This window comes from Schistocerca americana, chromosome 7 (genome assembly GCF_021461395.2).
Source record: "Schistocerca americana isolate TAMUIC-IGC-003095 chromosome 7, iqSchAmer2.1, whole genome shotgun sequence".
Taxonomy (NCBI): Eukaryota; Metazoa; Arthropoda; class Insecta; order Orthoptera; family Acrididae; genus Schistocerca; species Schistocerca americana.
The window spans coordinates 520700287-520716776 of NC_060125.1; the positions used below are offsets into that span (position 1 = coordinate 520700287).

At 43.2% G+C, this 16490-nt stretch overlaps 1 long non-coding RNA gene across 1 annotated transcript in view; it reads right to left on the reverse strand.

Moving 5' to 3' along the window:
• The window catches only part of LOC124622665, a 640677-nt gene that overhangs the window by 145660 nt on the left and 478527 nt on the right, over nt 1-16490 (reverse strand). Inside the window, exon 3 of the long non-coding RNA XR_006980671.1 lies at nt 4388-4508. This is a non-coding gene — a long non-coding RNA (uncharacterized LOC124622665). The remainder of the gene's footprint in view (nt 1-4387; nt 4509-16490) is intronic.

Consider the following 16490-nt stretch of genomic DNA (forward strand, 5'->3'; position numbering starts at 1 on the left):
TATAGCTGCCCATGCAGATTCAAAACGATACCACAGTTCATCACGAGTAGTGACTGGCGTATTGTGACGAGCCAGTTGCTCGGCCACCATTGACCAGACGTTTTCAATTGGTGAGAGATCTGGAGAATGTGCTGGCCAGGGCAGCAGTCGAACATTTTCTGTATCCAGAAAGGCCCGTACAGGACCTGCAACATGCGGTCGTCCATTATCCTGCTGAAGTGTAGAGTTTCGCAGGGATCGAATGAAGGGTAGAGCCACGGGTCGAAACATATCTGAAATGTAACGTCAATAGCCGGCCGGTGCGGCCGTGCGGTTCTAGGCGCTCCAGTCTGGAAACGCGTGACCGCTACGGTCGCAGGTTCGAAACCTGCCTCGGCCATGGGTGTTTGTGAAGTCCTTAGGTTAGTTAGGTTTAAGTAGTTCTACGTTCTAGGGGACTGATGACCACAGATGTTAAGTCCCATAGTGCTCAGAGCCATTTGAACCATTTTTTGTAACGTCAATACGAACAAGAGGTGACCGAGACGTGTAACGAATGGCATCCCATACCATCACGCCGGGTGATACGCCAGTATGGTGATGACGAATACAAGCTTCCGATCTCCGTTCACCGCGATGTCTCCCAGCACGGATGCGACCATCATGATGCTGTAAACGGAACCTGTATTCATCCGAAAAAATGACGTTTAGCCATACGTGCACCCAGGTTCGTCGTTGAGTACACCATCGCAGGCGCTCCTGTCTGTGATGCAGCGTCAAGGGTAACCGCAGCCATGGTCTCCGAGCTGATAGCCCATTCTGCTGCAAACGTCGTCGAACTGTTCGTGCAGATGGTTGTTGTCTTGCAAACGTCCCCATCTGTTAACTTTGGGATCGAGACTTGGCTGCACGATTCGTTACAGCCATGCGGATAAGATGCTTGTCATCTCGACTGCTAGTGATACGAGGCCGTTGGGATCCAGCACGGCGTTCCGTATTACCCACCTGAACCCACCGATTCCATATTCTGCTAACAGTCGTTGGATCTCGACCAACGCGAGCAGCAATGTCGCGAAACGATTAACCGCAATCGTGATAGGCTACAATCCGACCTTTATCAAAGCCGGAAACGTGATGGTAGGCATTTCTCCTTCTTGCACGAGGCATCACTACAACGTTTCACGAGGCAACGTCGGTCAACTGCTGTTTGTGTATGAGAAATCGGTTGGAACCTTTCCTCATGTAGCACGTTGTAGGTGTCGCCACCGGCGCCAACCCTGTGTGAATGCTCTGAAAAGCTAACTATTTGCATATCACAGCATCTTCTTCCTGTGGGTTAAAGTTCGCGTCTGTAGCACGTCATCTTCGTGGTGTAGCAATTTTAATGGCCAGTAGTGTACATTTACCAAAATCATCGTCATGAAGTGTATTCGAAATTTCGAGTTTGGACTTCCATCAGCTTTATAGCAGAATGACGACAATTAACATTTGTGCGTGACCGGGACTCGAACGCTGTTTCCCCGCTTATCGCGAGCAGTCGCCTTACCATATGGCTATCCGAGCACGATTCACGCCCAGCCCAAATATCCATATGTCTTCAACGATATGTCTACAAACTGCAGTCGTTCTTGAACTAAAAACTAAACTCCGTCCGGACACGCCTTGGGAGGACCAACGGTACCGACCGGTCACCGTGTCATCCTCAGCCCACAGGCGTCACTGGATGCGGATATGGAGGGGCATGTGGTCAGCACACCACTCTCCCGGCCGTATGTGTGTTTACGAAACCGGAGCCGCTACTTCTCGATCAAGTAACTCCTCAATTTGCCTCACAAGGGCTGAGTGCACTCCGCTTGCCAACAGCTCTCGGCAGATCGGATGGGTACCCGCCAGCGCTGAACTTCGGTGATCTGTTACCACTGCGGCAAGGCCGTTGGCGTACCCGTACTTACATTATGTATATTACCGTACGTGGGAGACTTTTCACTTGAAAGTTGCTTCCCCGGTGTCGGCGGATATATACGATATTGCAGTCACTGTGTTACTCAAATTACCATGCAATGTTCCTTCGAACATGTCTGACGACATATGGAAGCCTGGGTCTGTCCGTGCGTTGTGCTCGAACAGCCAGATTGTAAGGCGATAAGTGGGAAAGCCAGGTTCGAATCCCGCCCCTGTACAAATTTTCACAATTAACATTTGTGCGTGACCGGGACTCGAACGCTGTTTCCCCGCTTATCGCGAGCAGTCGCCTTACCATATGGCTATCCGAGCACGATTCACGCCCAGCCCAAACATCCATATGTCTTCAACGATATGTCTACAAACTGTAATCAGAATAATTGCTGGAGCTCATCCAAGATCATCCTGCAGACACTTATTTAAAGAGCTAGAGATCTTCATTGTAGACTCACAATATATATATTCACTTATGAAATTTGTTAATAACAATCCGAAAGAATTCAAAAGTAATAGCATTGTACATGGCTACAACACTAGGAGAAAGAATGATCTTCACTACTCTACTTTGGCTCAGAAGGGGGTAAACTGTGCTGCCACAAAAGTCTATGGTCACTTGCCTAATAGCATCAAAAGTCTGACAGAAAGCCATATAGCATTTAAAAGGAATTTAAAAGAATTTCTTAATGGCAACTCGTGCTACTCATAGATGAATTTTTGGATATAGTTAGTGCGTAATTTCCCCAAGCCCCCCCCCCCCCCAAAAAAAAATTAAAAATATTAAGTGTCATGTAATATTTTGTGTAATGTGATATCTTGTATAGACACATTTTATTAACCTGACACGTTCCACACCATTACGAAGTGTCGTATTCGTGATCTATGGAACAAGTACTAATCGAATCTAATCTAAATAAATTTCATGTATTTCATGACAGCTGTAGTCGCCGCAGTGCTTGTTCCTTCGGACATGCATGCGTGTGCAAACGGACATAATACCGTATTTCGGAATAACACTGCGTATGAGGCCTCCTTTAGTTTCTGCAGCGCAATACGGTCCTCAGCTAGAGCCACGCTGCACTCAATTTTTTTCCTTTTTCCTGAATACTTACCAGCTTAATCATATTCCATCATACAAAAAATATGAAAAAAGCGGTCAAATGTTTTATGAAATGAGTGGTTTAAAAGTAAGAAACAGAATAGATTGTAGAAATACTGGTGCGCCTTTTTATGATACTCGGAATCATGTGCAGCAGCTGAGATGGTCATGGGTTAATGACATAAGGACACCAATCAGTGAAATTCCATCAGACAAATGTCCTATTTCTCTATTAAAGGCTAGGATTCTAAGATAAATGTTGAACTTTCAGCTGTGAATCGACACCTCATTTCCTGTACAAGATTTCGAGCAACATTCAAAGGCAGGTCAAATGTTTCTGTAACCTGTTTTATGTCTTACTTTCAGACAAATCATTTCACAAACCGTTTGACCGTTTATTTCATTTTCTTGTATTTTCAAGTTTTGTTCAGAAAGCATGAAATATCTTTCAATATCGATCGGTAATCTATTATTATGCTGCAATTTCATATTTTTTGACACTAGCAGCCACTTCTCGCGAAATATCTAAATTTTCCCTGAAATCGCTAGTTAAGTTTTTCTTAATTACCCAGATTACTTTCAAGCAATCAAACTTTTTTTTTTGCAGGACTGGGCCCCATACTGACCGATTTCATACCATATTTGTCCATTTTCCATTGTTAATTTCGCTACGAAAATTCGGACAAAAATCCATTGTGTAATCTCTAGTGCGTCTAATTTTCACTCCGCTGAAAGATTCAACGAATAAGTAAAACAGAAAAGGTCGTCTCTCTTCTAAAACTTGCATCACAAATCGGACAGAGGCATAGAACACAGTGAATGCTAAGACAAACACTGAGGAAACTACTTTGGTTGGCTGATCGCTAACAGAGAACCTATCTGTGTCAGGCGTCTTTTTTTGTTTGTTTTGGAAGTATCATAAAATTGTAATAGCTATACCACATTCGTATCTCAGTCTACTTAAATAATGGAAAGATCAGCTGGTAAACCCCTTCCCTTTTGTGCGAGCAAAAAATAGGAATACTTAAAATGTGGCAGACTGAAATCTACGTGTCACGAGCCACACAAATAGGAGGATTCTTTCGGTGGTGCTGGAAGCAATGCACCGCCCGACTCTGTTCTGCAGCCATGCCAGAAGGTCCTTGCTCAGCCTGAGCCACTGAGAGGAAGTATGCCATGGCCGAGTAGTTCAATTCTCCATATGTAGTTCATTGTTCGTCAGACACACTTCTTGCCAGTGACATGGTATTCTGTACCTCAACAGCGAAGAAACAGTATGGACACAGTCAGGACAATACGACAACATTTTGCGGCATTATGAACAAGAACGTGGCATGCTGGCAGGCCTACCTGTGTATGGCTGCGAGTAGTCTCTGTCAGGACTGGTATATAGCTTGCCACTGGCCTCTTCGCCGGGTTCCAGGTACGCCTTAGAGTCCCGGGGGTCGCAGTAAGCCTCGACTACCTCCACCTGAAACAGGAGAAAGGCGGATCGTAAGAATTTAATGCGTTTCTCACACTTTATTCTCTGTCTCCTTACTCTGTTCACTTGAATCCTTACATCTTACTATACCTTCATCTTACGAATTCTGATGCAAACGTAAATGTTCAAGATTTACCACTGTATTTCATTCAGAAAGCAGAATTTGTCCATTTTGCAGGCGATATTGTTGTATTTATGCCCCATTTCCGACCATGTTTTACCACATTTTATAATACAGCGCACGAAGGTTCGCGCTGCTGCGAGTCAGCAAACAGACTGCTCAACCTCACAAACAACAGGATCCTGGGTAAACTCCTCATGTAGGCAAAAAGTATTCAAGCACGCACAAAAAAGTAGTGTGTAAAACTAAAGCAGTACGTCACAGTGTTGAGACACACAAATTATGAACACATCAGGTAGAACGTTATGGCCACAGACCTACTATTGATATAACCACATCCAGGCGATAGCGGTGTCATCTGGCGAGGAATGACTGCTAGTCAGACGCACGCACGGTGCATGTCCTAGTTCTACAACTTCGCTTCCGCCGTTTTTGCTCGAAGTTCGGGGCTTTATTGTGAAAAACTTACAAAAAAATTATGGTTCATAGTACTGCCCATCGGTGGCCACTACATTCCCAGATCTTTCGGATAGCATACAAATCCCGTGGCGGAAGAACTGGAAGTCTCTTGTGGGGATCCATGAATCGATTAAATTTTGCACTTGTTCATATGATCGGAAGTGCTGGTCAGCCAGACTGTATGACACAGATCGAAAAAGGTGGTAGTCAGAGAGAGCGACGTATGGAGAATACGGCGGGAGGGATGTATATTTTGACGGGTTTTGCGACATGGGATCGAACACTGACATGCTGCAAAATTACTTTTACGTGTCTATCGCTGTATTACGGCCGTTTGTGTTTCAGTGCTGGGATCGAACGCATAAATTCCTTTCGATAATGATGTCCTGTGACTGTCTTCGTCTGTTTCAGTAGCTACGAAAACGTTCTGTCTTCCACCGCCATGCCGGTCTTCGACATCAAAATCACCGTTCTTAAGGCGTTGGAAACATTCTCTGCACGTTCTTCCACTAATAGTTCCCTCACCATTGGTCTTACCCAGCATTTTAAGAGCCACAGCCGCAGACTTATTCATGTTAAAGCATAAAATTAAAGCTTCCCGCAAATGGCGAGAAATGGGTACGTAAGCTGAGGTACTTAATCGAGAATAACCTTATGATGCAATCACAAATCGACTAATATTTTTATGGCATGATGTTCACAGATGCCTAAGCTTATTGTGTTGCACGTTTGACCAGCCACCTGAAACCCACTTGCCGCTACTGCTGTGTATTGAAAAACGGCGGAAGCAAAGTTGTAGACCTAATAACATCAGCGAGCGTGTTGGCCGTATGCAGAATGAAGAAGACACTTCATCTATCTGAGTCTGACCGATGTGCAAATTGAGATGGCCCAGAGGCTCGGCACGAGTATTTTGTAGCTAACATCGGACTTTAATGCTGGGCAGAGTACGAGTGTGTCTGAGCACACAGTGCACCGAACACCCCTAACAACAGGCCTGCGCAGCCGACGACCCATGCACGTGCCAATGTTAACACCACGATATCGGTAGCTACGACTGAAATGGGAAGGTGATCTCTGGCACTGGACTTCGGCGCAGTGGCTGAGCCATGCCGAAGGGAGGGCGCGAATCACTCGTCTTACAGGGAAACAGCTCCTTGAAACCTGTGCTGCGGAACGGAGACAAGCTGACGGCGACCCCATTATGCTCTGGGGATCATTCACGTGGACATCCACGGGTCCAGTGGAGCTCGTACAAGGCACCATGACGGCCAAGGAGTTTCGTACACTGGTTGCATACCACGTACACCCTTTCATGACGATAATATTTCCCGACGGCCGTAGCATTTTTCAACAAGATAATGCGCCATGTCACAAATCCAGTAGTGTGATGGAGTGGTTCGAGGAACAAAGTGGCAAGTTCCAATTGATGTACTGGTCCCAACTAGCCATATCTGAACCAATCGAACACATCTGGAATGTGACTGAAGGGCCGTCAACGCTCATCGCTCTTGTGTGCTATGTGGTGCCAACTCTCTCCCGTGACCTGCCATGCTTCCGAGCCACGACACGTCACCGCTGTTATCAGTGCCAAAGGTGGACATGCTGCCTATTATGTAGGTGGTCATAATGTTCTCGATGACCAGTGTGTATGCCCATACTTGATAATAGGTTCCAAACTGGACAAACTAACATAACTGCTATAAATATGGTCGATAATGAATTCCTTGGCGTAGTCATGTCAGTACATAATCTCCATCTTTGAATATTCAAAGAAAGAAAGATCGAGGAGGGACAGAACTGTTAATGTTCTCATGCACGTAAATGATCTGTCAGGTAGTGTGGGATGTCGTATCAAATTATTTGTATATGAGAGTGTCCTTGGCGCATAATCCTATATCCAAAATTACGTAAACAATTATTTCTCATACACAGCGAGTGGATTAGTATAAGGTTATTCATGTGAACAGGAAGAGCATTTTCTCTATTGCCTGGCTGTAGCGATTAGCTTGTGGGCTTTGTTATATCGATTAAATACCTAGGGATACGGCTACGAAGCCATAGGAAGTGGAAGTAACTCGCACGAATAGCATTAGGAAAACCGAACGGCAGCCACCGACATTTTTGGTGGCTAGCTCGAAAGTAAGGCTTATTATCATAGGGAATCGTCCATAATATTTCCATACAAGTTTTTTCAAAATAGTGTTCCATTCTTTGGGAAATTTATCAAGTGAGCAAGAGGACGTCTGAATTCTAGAGGGCTGTAGCTGAGTAATTTACTCCTTAAGAAGGTGGTCCTGAAATACATCTTTTAAATGAAAATGGACTGAACGGACGTGACACATTTCTGGTGAAGTACATTTACAGAGCTATTATTTCGCACAGGCTATAAAAAAACTTTGAGGGAAGGAATATTAGAGTGTAGTGTCCCGTTGCCGACGAGGTCATTAGAGGCGGAGCAGGAGCTCGGACAGGACAAGGATCAGAAGGGAAATAGCACACGTCCTTCAAAAATAAATATCTCAGCATTTGTTGTAATAGATTAAAAAGAATCTAAATATGGCTTGGGAAGGGTGGAGGAACGGACTCCGTACCAACGACTTAACCGCTGTGCAGTTTTGCTCATTAAAGCATTAAACGCACTGGTACACTTTGAACCAAGTATTTCGAATAAGATCCATTATCTTTCTCTTCTGCCCACAGCTAGGTCAGATTATAACAGGAAACCGTTCATCTGCGATTATTCAGTTTTTGTTTTTAATCAATGAGCGGGGTTGCTGTTGTGACGATCCTCAGCTAGCCTTATGGAATGCGCGCGCGAGCTTTCATGTGTGTGTGTGTGTGTGTGTGTGTGTGTGTGTGTGTGTGTGTGTGTGTGTGTGTGTGTGTGTACAGTCTGTAAATTCTGTATACACGAAATGTATTCGCAGTTGCGAATTTGAACAACCATCAGATGCTTAATGGAATGACACCAATGAAAATTTGGGCCGGACCGGGACCGAACCCGGATTTCCGGGTTATTGCGAGCGGTTGCCTTACGTTAGGCTATCCAAGCACGACTCACGGCCATACCCAAACTTCCACATGTCGTCAACCGTATGTCTACAATCTCTACTCTTACATCCTTTACGCATACTCCCGTAAAGGGGAGATATTTCTCTTGAATGTCGCTTGCTCGGTTTCGGCAGTTAAATACGATATTGCAGTGCCTGTGTGATTCCGAATACGTGAGTCCGTGTCCACAGGAACATTGCAATGCAATTCGGAATAACACAGCCATTGCAATATCGTAAATTCTGGAAGCTTTCTTCTGTGTGCATCGTATTTTAACTGTGTGCATGTTATATCTATGAGGCGGAGAAGGGATACAGCACGTCATTTCGCTAGTCTAGTGTGGAAAACAGCTTCAGAACCATATACAGCTTGGTCAGAGCAGCTGTCGTTCTTTTGGCACGCAGATGAACATGAGGGTTTGGTCCACCTCCCTGTCTCGCAGACCAGAATTTTGTGCATTACGCTACATCTACTTATTTTCCTTGTATTCAGTTTGACTATCCGAGCCACTGTTATTTGGAAATTGGAAGACTAATCACTTAATTCCAGAACGACGATAAAAATTTACAAATGACAAAAAAATAAAGAAACAAGAAAATGAAAATGACTAACACATAATAGCGAAAGACGAAGGGACATAACTTCCATTTGATATATTGAATTGAAGCACTCCTTAACCGTGTGTACTTTGAAGAGAGTACATCTACAGCACATTACATCATTTAAATATTTAGTGCTATTAGTAAGAAGCGACATGAAATAAAAGGCCTGCTTAATGTCAGTGTTTGGGAAGGCGAATGGAAAAGTTAGATTTGTTGGATGTGTTCTCAGAAAACGCAATGCATTTGTAAATCAAATGGCCGACAAGAGGCTAGTGTGATCAGTTCTAGAGTTTTGTTCCAGTGTTTGGTACCCTTGTCAAGTAGGCATGACACGAGACATCGAATGAGTTCAGAAATGTTCTGCTAGGTTCGTTAGTGGTCGCTGTGGTCCATACCAGACAATAACAGAAATGCTTTTCCTATCATCAGATTACCTCTTACAGAACAAATTTACAATTGTATAAACTGGATCACTAAATTTTCATCTTACACCCGTCACTGTCTCGGAAAAGACTGTTCGTAGTAAGGTCATCTGATCCCAAGAGTTGGTCATCAGTCCTACACTACAACAGCAGCATCGTACGGCCAATTTCCTTGCTACGTCACAGATTTACTCTCCTGAACACTTTAGTAACACAGAACGAGTTGATGACCAGCAGGAAGGGACCGCAGCGCCACCGTTAAAGACTCTTTATACTCATGGATCTACTGCGTGAAGGAAGGAAGCCTGTATGCGGCGCCTTGAATTCTAAGGTATGCAACCCTCAACACAGCAGTCGTACCCGCTCCGTTTCTGTTCTCTAATACACTAGAGACTTCTACGTTACGCTTTTTGAAGGAAGAACGACTGGCATATCTGATTATGCCTTCCATTTGAAGGCAGTAAGTTATTTGGCAACAGTGAAGGCAGAAGACAGTGAGAAGGCAGGCAGAAGCGGCGCTAAAAGGAAACAAGCGGACGGGACACGTCCGCGCAGTTACGTCATCGGACAGCTGTAATTGAATAGGCGAGGGCAGCAGGAATCTAATTACTCTCTCCACCCTCTCCCCCTCCCCCCATCCACCCCTTCCTCACCCCCTCCGTAAAGCGACACAAGCGGCGCGCAGTCGCTGGCGGGTTTTCCGCTCCGCTCTCAGAGCGGACTTTGCAGAGCCGGTATCTGATTAGCTGCCGCGAGCTCGCAAGGTCTTCCTTTGATTCGATTTTTGAGCCAAACAAATGCGCGCCGCCGCTCCCTACCGCCACTCGAACTGGGGCGGAAACAAAAAGCAAACAGACCCGGGGAGCAGGAGGCGGCTAATTGGCGTCGCAGCTCTGCCGGCTGCTACAATCACAGCCCCCGTCCTCAGAGCTGTCCAGCGCGGCGCCCTCTAGAGGTGCTTCAGTTTCTCCCGAAACGCGCATCCGTCACTTCATTCCCCCCGCGAAAATAAATACGCTATGGATTTCGTTAAAAATTCGGTTCTCGAGATGCTACGGGTGCCGTATTATAGACTGCAGCTCGAAAGTGGTTGCCGTTTCAAATCTAGAATCATTAATCACTTGAACAGAAAAGGAACTCTAAATTAAAAAATGAGTGTAATTACGGCTTATTGGATGGTTTAACCTTCTATGCGGTGTGAACTTGAACTCTATCGACAAAATTTCGGAGGTTTTTCTCGGATTCTTTTCGAGTACCCCGGCTTTGATTTTCAGTATTTAATATAACTCAACCACTAAATGCTGAAACGTGTTCAAAATTCGTCCACCTGGGTAGCCGTATCGTTTACTACAGATAACGGAATTTGTCCACAGTTAGCAAAGCTCCTCCAGCAACAGGTATAGTTCACTTCTTACTGCAGAAAGAAAACGCCCTGGACGTGTTCCCTATCTGCTGCAGGCAATACTGCGATTTCGACATGGTTAGGAGAAAACTGAGAAACCAGGAACGATATTATACTGTTAGTAGGGTGGTAGGCCTCATATTTGATTTTTCACAGAAAAAGGCAAATTTAGGGTTGTTCTCTTGGAAACAGAAGACATTACAGAGTACAGTAACTGGTGGCCAAGATTCTACCAAAAAGACTTGTATCAGTAATGATCCTGAAAGGAGAAAATGATTGTTTTACCATATAAATTACGATTTTTCTTTCAGTAAAGATACACCACGGGTAGTTCAATGTAAGTGAAACAACAAACAGCCTGCGAGATGAAGGCTTCTATTTCAAAAATACTCAGATGACCCTAGACCTTCCCAAGGAACGTGCCTACAAAGCCAGACTAACCATGAACATATTAAAAATGGACGGTATTAAATAAACATTCATTTACATTGTGGAAGAACGATGCAATTTTGGAACGAGATTTTGACACTTCCGACAGCAAAGAGAGATACAGCATTGAGAGGTGAAACTGAAGAGCTTGTTTTAGTCCACGAACTGATTTTGATGCGATAATGTTTGAAATATATTTAGTTCGAGGAAAATATATAAAAATAAACTTTTATCATCAAAATATAAGTCCTTTAATTTACATTCCACATTGTTCGCTGCAAAAAACACATATTTCCACTAAAGCACCTTCAATTTATATATTTTTAGAAAAAATTTTTGAATAATTTTGCTTCACAGTTTTTGTATAAAACTTATTTGTCCCTCCTGTGCCGACCCCTGTGACCGAGCGGTTCTAGGAGCTTCAGTCCGGAACCACGCGGCTGCTACGGCCGCAAGTTCGAATCCTGCCTCAGGCATGGATGCGTGTGATGTGCTTAGGTTATTTAGGTTTACTTAGTTCTAAGTCTAGGGGACTGATGACCTCAGATGTTAAGTCCCATATTGCTTAGGGGCATTTGAACCATTTCTTGTCTCTCCTGTAAAATTTGTAAAAGTGTACTTGTTCATTTCTACAGTTATTGGTTCAACTGTTGACCAAATTAAAAATATAAAATGTTGTCATAATGTACTCACTAAGAGATATAATCTTACGTTAAATTTTTAGCAAAGTAAGCCAAATATTACAGTTAGAAACTATGCATAGGTTATGTCTTGCAGTAATGTAACTCACGGCGTGCTAATTAGGGGGGTTGGGTTGTTTGGGGAAGGAGACCAGGCAGCAAGGTCATCGGTCTCATCGGATCAGGGAAAGATGGGGAAGGAAGTCGGCCGTGCCCTTTCAGAGGAACCATCCCGGCATTTGCCTGGAGTGATTTAGGGAAATCACGGAAAACCTAAATCAGGATGGCCGGACGCGGGATTGAACCGTCGTCCTCCCGAATGCGAGTCCAGTGTCTAACCACTGCGCCACCTCGCTCGGTCGTGCTAATTACCCTGACTATATTCATGTAATACGTATTTAAGAATAAGAGAGCTTACCCACCTCAGACAAACTTTAAACATAATTTCAAAGCTTTTCTAAACCTGTTCTCGCTTACATGCTTAACGCCAAATATTTAACACATAACGCATTTGTAAAGAAATCAGGCGTTTAAGGCTGCTTTATACATGTGTCGAGTTGGCGTTAAGTTTTTACTGGTTAATGTATAATGAGATCGTGATCTCGGGTGTCTCACTTTAGAGTGATTGCATTTCTGTTTGCACCTTCGATGCACTGAAAATATCAGCCCAACAGTGCAAATGTTGACGGTGTGCGCCCTGTCTTGTTCGCAAACAAACTTGTTCAATTCATTCATTCATTCTCGGTGCTTTGTGCTGACAACAGTAATGCTCACTTTACTGTTCGCTTTCAAGCTTGTATGCAGTAGCTTTGGATTCTATCTTGGGTTTATTTTTCCGGCACTGTTTGAGGTATGTTAACAGCAATATACAGGGTGAGTCAAAAGTCGTATCACAAAAGCCTACACTGGTGATCCAATACTGTTGCCCCACACGTCGAACCCGTATTCAGGGATATGACAGGAACGATCATTCGAAGAAAAAAATCTAATTAATATGGGCTCTAAAATGCATACCTCAACAGCTATGGACATTTCATCTTCATTAGCGTGAAACAAATGCCTGCTACTCCATGCTCTTTGTTTTCTATATTTTGGGAAGAGGTAATACGGACCAAAATAAGAAAAAAGTCCAAAAATCACGGGCACTAAAGTGCATACCGTAAGAGCTATGCGCACTAGTTCATCTTAGATGGTGTGAAGCACGTCTCTTCTACTGACCAAGTGCTCACAGCTTTTAAGAAATGCATTTGAAAGCCCATGTTTACTGGACTTTTTCGCTTCGAATGATCGTTCTTTCCATATAACTAAATATGAATTTTTTCGGCAAAAACGACATTATGTTGAGCTGTTCCCACAGCGACGCCAACACCAGAGAATATGTATTTTTTCTGAAGGTTCCAGTATTACGCTGTGTTTTGTGTTGTAGGTTTTGGCGATTAAATGTTACATACTTTATCACTGTTGCCAAAGCATTTTCAGCGAAACAAATTTAATTGGCGTGGGAAACCGAACTATTAATAACTACATTACTTTTCTGCAACAAGCCACCAGAGAACGGGGATTCCTTATACCGGAATACTCAGAAAATATCCGATACAACCTCTAAAATTTTTTCGGTGGTTGTTGGGTTCATCCTATTTCAGCTGCCCCTACCTATGGTTTAATGTAACCCGCAATGCCTTTAAAAACCACAAAGAAAATTTTCATATTCTCTCTACACGCAAACTATTAATCCTACAGGAAAAGCGAATAGGGCCTTTTCGTTGGTAATTTACTGTAGTTAAATTTTGTACTGCGATGTGTTTTCGCAAGAGGCCGTGGTTTTGGAATTATTCGAGAGAAACAAAAGTGACCAACAAACGTGTTTTTCTTTAATAACTCTAAAATATTTTCAGTGAAAACGTAACCCAGAACAAAATACAAGATAAAATTTCCTACAAAAAAGTCACGTTCATTTTTCCTGTAGGGCATATGGTTTGCACACCGTGAGTGAGAGCATACAAAAATCTCAGTCAAGGTATTTAAAGAAGTTGCGAGACACACAAACTCACAGGTAGGGGCAGCTGAATCATCCTCTACATGGTCTTTAAAAAGTGTCCCACACTATTACAGGAGGTAGTACTGGTCAAAATACGGAACAAAATCCCTTAAAAATACATTCACAAACAGAGTATTTATTATGCGTGATTTTAGACTTTGCAGGCGTATAGCTATTTTGGAATGTTCTCGCCGGGGGGCGTCGTCCGAATGGGGCGATACTTCGGCAAGCTGATTACTGCAATCTTCAGCCTTTCCTGCTGCCTGGGTTGTTATTACTCACGGCCGAAGCGTGTACCATTCATCTACTTTCATAACGTTTTTCCATATTCCTTCGTTATGGGCGTTATCAAATCCTCCATCATGCGCTGATACGAGTCAACTGTTATCGTTCTCACATTGAAAAAAATTGGGGCAAACGCACATCATCTAGAATATTGCGCAAGTAGAAGTCTACTTCACGTATTATAATTGGGTTACCACAATAAATCTCTTTGTTCTGGTGACTGACGCTTCCTCTGTCACGAAAATATTCTTTCCTCGCCCAGACAGAAGTCGCAGAATCAGTGCAATGTCCACAGTTCCATTTAAACTGGAATCATATTAGTACAGTCAATGCGAGTATGTAAGCATTTAAGACCTACGTTTGACTGGTTACAGCATCATTTCACCGATAACGAGGTTTCAAAACCGAGTTTGCACTTGCAACTAAAGTGACGCCACTCGCTCGACACTCGAATAGTGTCACCGTTATTGTTTGTGGAAACATCCATATTCTAGTGGCGGCACTCGGGTGACATCACTTATAGCCATGCCACTAAAAGTTGAAGTTTTGACTTTGTGACGCCCATTTCATTCCACACCCTCGATTAATGTCATTCGATTGCTACCTCGTGGCAGAATTTCAAAACTCCATCAGTGAATTTGTTTTCCCTGTTATTTCCCTAATACGAAAACCGGTATACAGCGATGGTACGAAGTCATATCGAAAATTTGAGCCCTGTAGCTCTCAAAGCACCTGCTTGCTACACACGTCGATACCATGCTAAGCCTGAGACCCGCAATGAGAGATCTGCTTTCAACGTGGTGGCTAGTGACGTCACAGCTATGGTATTAACTAACGTACATGACAGAATTATAGTATGCCTTCTGATTCAAATTAAATTTCATATAATTTTTAATTATGCATCTAAATGACTTCCAGAGTCCCTCACGATTGGGAATAGGACTCGCGCACTGAAGGTTCTGTACAAACTTAACTGTGTGTGTAGGCAGTTCATCCATTCCAGGACTTTAGGATCTCAATGATTTTTGTCACTTATCAGCAATGAATCTGGCAAGATATCGGTCGCAGTGTGCTGGTATAAGCTGTCGCCAGCACACAGGTCGGCAAATATGAAGCGCCAAGATCGATTAGTAGGCGCTGGATCAAGGGCACCTGTCACGAGAGAGGCCAGAGACACACCCACAAGCAACATGCTGCCAACGCCATCTCGACGGCATGTATTTCGTCCGCTGCCGCTGACCAGAGGGGCTCACTCAATCATCCAGTTTGGCGTCTGTCAGTTTGCTCGCAGAGTGGGTTTAGTTCGTCACAGGCAACGACAGTATATCCTGACCAGATTAGTGACTATAGCGGGATTAGCTTACCTCAACCGGATTTGTACTTTAATAGCTGTGAGAAACTAAATTTTGTAATAGCAAGATTACCAACATGGACATTACCTCAGTCTGCAAGAAGACTATTGCTGATGAGCGTGTACCACAAAACATGGACACCATTCAAGTTAAGCAAATGTTTCCAGTTCATGGAAATAATGAAACATATTATCCCATGTGTGCATTTGTGTTGTAGAAAGAGGATGCCGCCCAACCATAACAACATCCTCTCCCTTGGTTCCTTGCACTACAAGACTCTACACTCAAGGATTCCAACACTTTCGAGAATATTTTTATTTTCTAGTTTGAAGTCGGATAACAAACGGCAAAATATATTTCTTCGTGTAATATTATTACAAATTAACAATTTACTAATTTTTTACTTTAATTGTACTGTGAAACCTTTCCTCTTGCGAAATTCCTGATTCTACGTCATGGGGAAGTAACCTAAAGATTTTGATGAGTGAGTGTGCGAGTATTAAAATACGTTACATGTATTGCCGTGTCTTTTGTCTTCATTGACTTAGAAGCTTAATATTTTCACATCACTGAACGGCTCTAGAGCTCAGTGTGTGTCATAAATTTCAACATAATATGTCCACCAGTTTCTGCGGAAAAGGGGTCTTAACAGACGGAGAGAAAGACACAGTAGGATAAAAAAAGACAAAATAATTACAAATTAACAATTTCGTATTATTCCCTTTACTTGTACTGTGAAACCTTGCTTCTTGCCAAATTTCATGATTCTAGGTCAACGGGAAATACTCTGTAAGTTCTAATTACTGACTTTGCGAGTGTTAAAATTTGTGAGATACATCGTCGTATCTTTTGATAGCATTGACTTAGAAGATTAAATTTTGTACCCCGCCAAGGGACCGTAAGTGTTACTTGATATGTGACATACACAACTGGCCATTAAAATTGCTACACCAAGAATAAATACAGATGATAAACGGATATTCATTGGACAAATATATTATACTAGAACTGACATGTGATTACATTTTCACGCAATTTGGGTGCATAGATCCTGAGACATCAGTACCCAGAACAACTACCTCTGGCCGTAATAACGGCCTTGATACGCCTGGGCATTGATTCAAAC